The sequence below is a fragment of the Triticum dicoccoides genome, chromosome 3B (genome assembly GCF_002162155.2).
Source record: "Triticum dicoccoides isolate Atlit2015 ecotype Zavitan chromosome 3B, WEW_v2.0, whole genome shotgun sequence".
In the NCBI taxonomy this organism is placed as follows: Eukaryota; Viridiplantae; Streptophyta; class Magnoliopsida; order Poales; family Poaceae; genus Triticum; species Triticum dicoccoides.
This window is the reverse complement of record NC_041385.1, coordinates 629,513,687-629,521,749: the sequence shown is the minus strand read 5'-3', so window position 1 is coordinate 629,521,749 and position 8,063 is coordinate 629,513,687.

Here is an 8,063-nt window from a genome sequence, read left to right as displayed (position 1 = left end):
GCAGAATATCAGTACCAAACGGAGTCCAAATGCAACAAAACTTTTTGGAGATTTTTTCTGGACTAGAAGACACCTAGTGGGCCAAAGAAGTACCAAAGGGGAGGCCCGTGGTGGGCACGGCCCACCAGGTGCGCCCAAGGGGGTTGTGCCCCCCATTGAGACATCCCACACCGCCTCTTCGCCCTATAAATTCCCAAACATTCCAGAAACCATTGGGGAGGTGATGAAACACAATTCCAGCCGCCGCAAGTTCCAAAACCACCAGATCCAATCTAGACACCATCACGGAGGGGTTCATTATCCTCATTGGTGCCTCTGCGATGATGCGTGAGTAGTTCATTGTAGACCTTCGGGTCCGTAGTTATTAGCTAGATGGCTTCCTCTCTCTCTTTTGATTCTCAATACAATGGTCTCTTGGAGATCTATTTGATGTAACTCTTTTTGCGGTGTGTTTGTTGGGATCCGATGAACTTTGAGTTTATGATCAGATCTGTATCCATGAATATTATTTGAGTCTTCTTTTGATCTCTTATATGCATGATTATTTATAGCCTCATATTTCTTCTTCGAATCTTTGGTTTTGTTAGGCCAACTAGATCTATTTTTCTTTCCATGGGAAGAGGTGCTTTGTGATGGGTTCAATCATGCGATGTTCTTTCCTAGTGACAGAAGGGGCAGCTAGACACACATGTATCATTGCTATTAAGGATAACAAGATGGGGGATATTCCTACATGAATAGATCTCGTCTACATCATGTCATCGTTCTTATTGCATTACTTTGTTTCTCCATAACTTAATACACTAGATGCATGCTGGATAGCGGTCGATGTGTGGAGTAATAGTAGTAGATGCAGGCAGGAGTCGTCTACTAATCTTGGACGTGATGCCTATATATTGATCATTGTCTTGGATATCGTCATAATTATTCGATCTTCTATCAATTGCCCAACAGTAATTTGTTTACCCAATGTATGCTATTTTCTTGAAGAGAATCCACTAGTGAAATCTACGGCCCCGGGTCTATTCTTTTTCATATTTGCTTTGAGATCTATTTTTTATTCGCTTTTATTTTCAGATCTAATATTCCAAAAACCCAAAAATACCCTGCTGAACTTTTTTATAACTTATTTTATTTTGCGTTTTATCGAGAGCTATTTATCCATCTACCACACATTTATCTATCTTTTTACCGTGGAGGTATTGACAACCCCTCTTGCGCGTCGGGTTGCAAGTATTTGTTCTTTGTGTGTAGGCACCGTTTACTTACTGTTGCTTGGTTCTCCTACTGGATTGATACCTTGGTTTCATAACTAAGGTAAATACCTACTGTAGCTATGCTGAACCATCCCTTCCTCTTTCGGGAAATACTGATGTAGTTCAAGCGACATCACACACAGCAGCGACGGTTGAAATTTGAACTCTCAAATTCGTCAGGGCACTCAATTTCCTCACGATAGGCAGATCACACTGGTGAACTCCTAACTCCTTAGCATGACCAAATTTGTCAGCTACCAGATGAACTTCGTCACTCTCGCTAGCAATTGCATCAGCTGCAGTGGAGATTTCCAAAGGCTTCACTCGAAGCGGCTTTTGTGTATAGGTTTGAATAGGTTTGGGCATCACTTTGGAAATGTGAAATATGATTCACCTAGACCCCCTTTAATAGTACGGTTTTTCCTATGAATCAAAGAAGAAGAAAAGAAACTATGAAAGCAAAGTCTTCAAGCTTCAAAGTCTTCACGTCAATTTCTTCAAAGGTCGTACCAGTTTTATCACCAATTTCTTTAGTTGAAGAAATTTTTAGGGGTCGTCTTCCATGTGTTAAAACAAATCTTCTGGGACTCTGTCTCATATGTATACTCACAAACTCATTAGTTCCTCAACCTTTTTGTCGTCAACACTCCAAAACCACTAAGGGTCACTTGATGCACTTACAGGATCACATGAGGGGTCCAGAGTATATCTCTCCTGATCGAGGAGCAAGTCCAATCTTGCTCGACCATGTCTCGCAACATGGGTCTAGACAAGCCCGAAACCTATGTTTGTAACTACCCAGTCATGGAGTAGCATTTGGTTGGCCCAAGCAAGTCGGTCACCATCCCAAGTACATGCGCCAGCTCAGGCCTTAGGACATAGAACATATGTTGTACTAGAGACTCACAGATGACATAGCAATGCGTCTTATAGTTGGGTATGTCCGACTCAAACCTTATCTCAGCTCGGATCTGACTACATCGAATCCGACCAGATCCTTCTGAGTCCATATTATCGTGTCAGCATCCAATGCTCCATGGCTAGTGAGACCGAGCCATCCACCGTGTCATATGCTAGTCTAGTTGGTTGCGCGTCCACACAACCCTTTCGACTAGGGACCTTTTAGGGCAGTCATCATATAATGCATAGTCCCACAAACAAGTCATGTACTTATTGATACATATCATTGATAGTGTCCAAGGAATATCTTTATTCATAAACACATAGGTAATATCATCATGCATGATCGCCTCTAGGGCATATCTCCGACACCAATATCATACAAGACTTGCCTGAAATACCTGGAAATGGCCTCCATTGATCTCCTGAACGTGTTGTGGGTAATCCTAAACCTCTTATTACAACCTAGAACATGGAGGAACATGGAAACTTGCTCTTCCATAGGGGTATGGATGTTATCTTGTAGCAGCCCCCTATTCCTGAATGTCTGCACAAGCCTGGAGCCTCTACGTCATTGCAGTTGTAGATGTGGTTCAGATTCAAAATCCTCTTCCTATCACGATTTAACATTGGATCATAACGGAAGACGGGCTTATCACACCGACGGACAACTCTCTTGTGGAAAACATCAAACATTCATGAATCACAGTTATTATTGATGCTGCTTGAGCTACCAGCTTCATTCGTTCATCAATAAGCTAGGCGACATCAATGGTTTAGTGAGCAATGGCAAAATTGATCCTACACCTTACCTAACATCCTAACAAACGGTGAAATAAAAAGGGAGAGGGGTTTGTATGCGACTTACCAGCTCCAGATCCGTCGCCGAGGACAGGGGGTCATGGTTGAGACGAGGAGTACAAGACGGAGGACAAGAAGAAGGGGAGAATCCAAAGAGTGATGTTGCCGCCGCCGCTTGCGCAGATCTAAGTCGTCATCTCTAGTGCTAAGAACTGAGGATGGCCTTGTCCTAGAGCAAGAGGTGAGCTAGTAAACGGATGGGTAGGGCTAGATTTTGTGCCATCCCATCACATCACAATCCCGCCTCCCACCATCTCTGTGCATGATCCCTGCTACATTGTCGGGCATGTCGTTCCACTTTTTGCGCTCAACTCAGCCTGACTCGCTGGAAATGGCTGATTCATGCATTCCTAGCGAGCCAGGCTCTGGGCTGCTTTAAGGATCATGATGATGCAAGCCAGGCCTCCCTGTATGCAACCAAACAAGTTTTTATCGTACCAACTAGGCCTATTTAGGGGTAATGCATCTCTAATCTATGTGCATATTTTGAAAGCCAAGAAGAACCTGTTTGTTGTTTTCAATTCTATCGACATCAGTCACATGGAGAAGGATCTCACTTACTTTGGAGAAGCTCTTGCACTTGATCATCAATGGGGACTCATTCCGCTCATCACATTCAACAAGGACTATGATGCAGAGATTGTGGCTCCATTCTATGCCACTATTCCCTTTCATGTAGATGAAGAAAGATCCATGTCTTGGATGACTGGTGGAAGGAGAATGAAGGTTGCATGGAAGACATTCATGGATAGTCTGGGCATTGTTGATGAGGGGGAAGACAATCCTGTTGGTCTCCAGCCTCACAAGGATACACCTGATATGCACAAATCTAAGTTTATTCGTTACTCCAGGACTGTGTCTACTGCCAAGGGGGGCACTTGCATGGAGTTCATTTCATTCTTGGACATCATGCACCGCATCTTTCACAACACTCTTTTCCCTCATATTGGGAATCTCGATCAGGTACAATCATATCTGGTGGATTTGCTCTTGTTATGCATCAAGGAGAAGGCCAGGACTTCTACTTTGGACATCTTTCACATTATGTGGCGTGAGCTTCCTTCTGCCGTGCTTGACCGAAAGGTGCCCATCTATGTCCCCTATTTGTTTAAGTTGATTAAGGAGACTTGGGCTGCTGAATTTCCAGGTGATTCCCTTCCCACTGAGCATCTGATGTCTCATGGGGTTCTAAACTTGCGCCAAAAGGAGAACTGAGGGACTGCACCTGCTGCCCCCAATGAGGAGATTGCCCCCACTGATTCTAATGATGAGCTTGAGCCTAATTATGAGTTTGTTCCTTCTCCCAACAAGGAAACTTCGTGGGCATCCAAGCTCAAGTCAAAGATGAAGAAGCCATTCTGCATTCAGGCCAAGGGATAGTATCACATGTGGCTGAGAAGCAGCCTCGCACGCGTGACAAGATCATGATGAGGCAATTAGGCCTGGAGGTTGCTAGTGGATCTAAGGAGAGGGTCGCAAATGAGGAGACATGGACTTCACAACATTGATAGTGGTCAGACTCAGAGGTCGAGCGTCAGCCTGAGGTAGCAGAGGAGTCTGATGAGCTCGAGGAGTCTGATGAGCACGAGGAGTACTGATGGGGTCCTGGAGCATCTCTACCACCTTGGACCAGTTTTAGTGCTCTCTACCCTTTTGGTGTCTCGATGTCAAAGGGGGAGAGAGCTTAGGGATTTGCCGAGTCACGAGTGTGTATTCTTTGTTGTTGCCTTTCGTTCTCTCATGAACTCTTTCTCGTTTGCTTTGCTTTATTTTGAGTGTGGAACCTTAAGTACCTATCATATGGTGTGAGACATAAGCTACCCTATCTTTATATTTATGTCAAGTACCTTATTAGCTTGTGAGATGTTATCTATCTTGTGCCCTATTGTTATGCTCACATGCTATTTCCTTCCATCCCTTCTTATCTCTCTTGTGTTGTTGATGCAAGTGTTGCCGGTCTATAAAATATAGGGGGAGTGTTGATCCTAGTGTGTGTACTTTGCATTCCAAAGGCATACTTAATTAATGCACACATTTAGGGGGAGCCCGTCTATATTTTTATAGATGTGGGTTTCGCATATTATCTCATTTTATCTTTGTGCAAATCTCGTGTTGTCATCAGTCCACCAAAAGGGGGGAGATTGTTAGGTCATATTTCTCCCTTAGTGGTTTTGGTGATTGATGATAATACTTTTGGGACTAATCGTGTGCATTGAGCATCTCAGAGAATCTATCATATGGCACAAGATGATTCGTGCCCCTCGGAGCTATTGTGAAGATGGTGTTTTCCTTGCATTTCATTTTTGATGGATTTGAGTCGTACATTCACCATACTATTAAGAGGGGGACCGCTTAGAAAAGGTTTGGGTGGAATCAACACGTACACAGTCTTTTTGCACCCTCTTTCCTTCCCGGCTTTGGAGCTTGTCCTCCCTTGTGCATGGGCTTTCTTGAGTCACATAAGCGGTAGTACCGCTCTGCTGCACGGTAGTACGGCTCCAGCGGTACTGTCATAGTTCAGTGCTACCAGGACTTCCGCCTATTTTTAGTGCTTGTAAATAAGCGGCAGTTCGGCGCGATAGTACCGCCCTGGTGGAGCTACGGCTCTGAGTACCACCCCACTTCCGTGGATTTACTGGGCATCTAACATTAAGCGGAAGTACCACTCTTGCAGAGCAGTAGTACCGCCCCGGTGGAACTACCGTTGTTTCACTGCCGCGGGGAGTACCGCTTATTTTTTGCTCTCTGGACTGCTCTGTCCTTTGAGTGGCAGTAGCCAGTGGTAGTACTTCTCCATGTGGCACTACCGTGCTGCCCTCCTCTTCTATCGTTGTGTTCACACATGAACATGTCGCTGTGCACCCTCGATGCCGGGGGTGATATACAGCAACTCACGTCGAAGGAGACCTGTTTGGAAGCACGGTACGCAAGCAATCTGGCGGGTGCTTTTTGATGACCTGAAACCCCACACACCTGAGAGGGACCCCGTCTGGACGCACGGCAGCTATGGGCTGCCCTAGGATGACCTAATCTTGCTAAGACCTCATGGATCGCTACCCTCCAAGATGAAGAACAGACGAAGAACGAGAAGAAAGATACAAGGGGAGAGATAAAAAGTAGATGAACACGAAAATGTAATTGATTGATTTGTTCGATTGTGTGTTGTTCAATCGATCACCACCTCTTGTTTATATACAAGAGGCAAATGGACTTCCCGTACAAGAAAATGACTCCAAATCCTGTTCAAATCTTTCCAAAATTAACCGAACTCGGATTTGGGTAAGTCTGAGACAACAGTTCGGTTTTTTGAGCCTCACGGGCCACAAACGACCTCGGATGAAGATGAGCCCAAAAGAAAATTTAACCATTTCGATGAGGCGTACAACTTTCATGTTGAACATTTTTCTATTAGAGGCCATATTCAGGTCTGAAATGCTCTCCCAAAATAGAAATCAGTGGCACTACCCATCACATATCAGCTATATGGGTGTCTGATTGGACGCGCCACATTTTGCCTCGTGATAGGGTTGCACTCTGATGGCTCTAATTTTTTCATAAAACCTCACATTAAGACGATTTGTCTATCAGAATGAACAGTCTCAACAATACGAAGAACTTTCATGTTGAAACTTTTTCCATCTGAGGCCATCTTAATAATGTCTCCTGCCATTTCATAATCTGATGTCAACATGGATATCTCTGAAATTGTCATACCTTTTGCACCCAAGCTCCATTTTGGACCATCTTTATAACTATTTCTATCATCTCGAAGAGACTCATCCAATGGTGACATGAAATCATAAATTTAACCTCATCTTGCTACAGCCTCAAGTCACTCTTTGCAATCATGCCATTTTTGAGTGTCAACACATGCCCCCTGTTTTTCGACAAAACTAACGTGCTAAAAAATATTGTGTATCGTGCTGGTTCTAAGGACGATGTCAACACTCTGTTGGCCATTTATATGTGCTTAGGTCGATAATGATATATCGGCCATGACTTTGTTTAGGGCGATAGTTATATATCGGCCACTTTGATTAGCAACAAAATACAGCTAATCGAATGTATGGTGATGTGGTAAAACCCTTGCATGATGTAAGAAGTTATAATGTGTCCATGGATCAAAATAAGCCCTTGGAGGGTAACCATCATACCTGAGGATGGATTCCATGGCATCGACATCAATGTCATAGTTGGAGAATGTGGGTAATGTGTGGACCAGAGATGTTGAAACCTTCGGCTTGGTTGTTCATAGATTTCACTATTTTCCTTCTTCACCTTTGTCGCACTTCTTGTGATGGAATCTTGCACATCATTCTTGTTTTGAGTACTTCCTTTGGGAACCCATGCCATGTTCTTATTTTCAAGTTCTTGTGCACTAAGATTTTTTAATTTCTTCTTTTGCCAATACTATAAGCCGAGTGGGTGCCCCGACTGTGATTTTGTTTGAAGTAATGACAATTCTTGTTTTACCTTGTGCACTTTCAACTTCTTCTCTTCAGATTTGACACTTGATTGACTCATCTCATTGTCTTTCGTAGCTAATGTCAACACTTTAATTGGCTCTTTATCATTTAAGATCAAATCTGAAGTAGCGCACTTACGACCATCTTTTTTAACGTGATAGACTTGCTCAACCACCTCCTTGTTCTTCCTTGTGCTCCGGATCGATTCTTTTGGAGTGAAACGGTCTTTAACATATGATTGTTTATTGAACGTGGGCCTTTTTGGAGTTTCATGATCTTTGTGAGATGGTCTAAAATAATATGGAGAATGTACACTTGAATCATACATGTCCCATGATGAATATGGATAAAAATTAGCATACGTAGGTATCCATGGCATTGGCATTGGTGGCCCAAAATATGGATATGAATATGATTCATTAAAATTTCCCCTTTGCAAATGGTGGTCCCTAGATTTGCACTTGCAAAGTGATCTTGATGCTTTTGAATTACTTGGCCGATAAGCAATCTTCTCCTCACTTATCTTCTGATATTTTTCCAATAGTTGCGCGAAAGTGACTTTTGCCTTTTTACCTTTGTG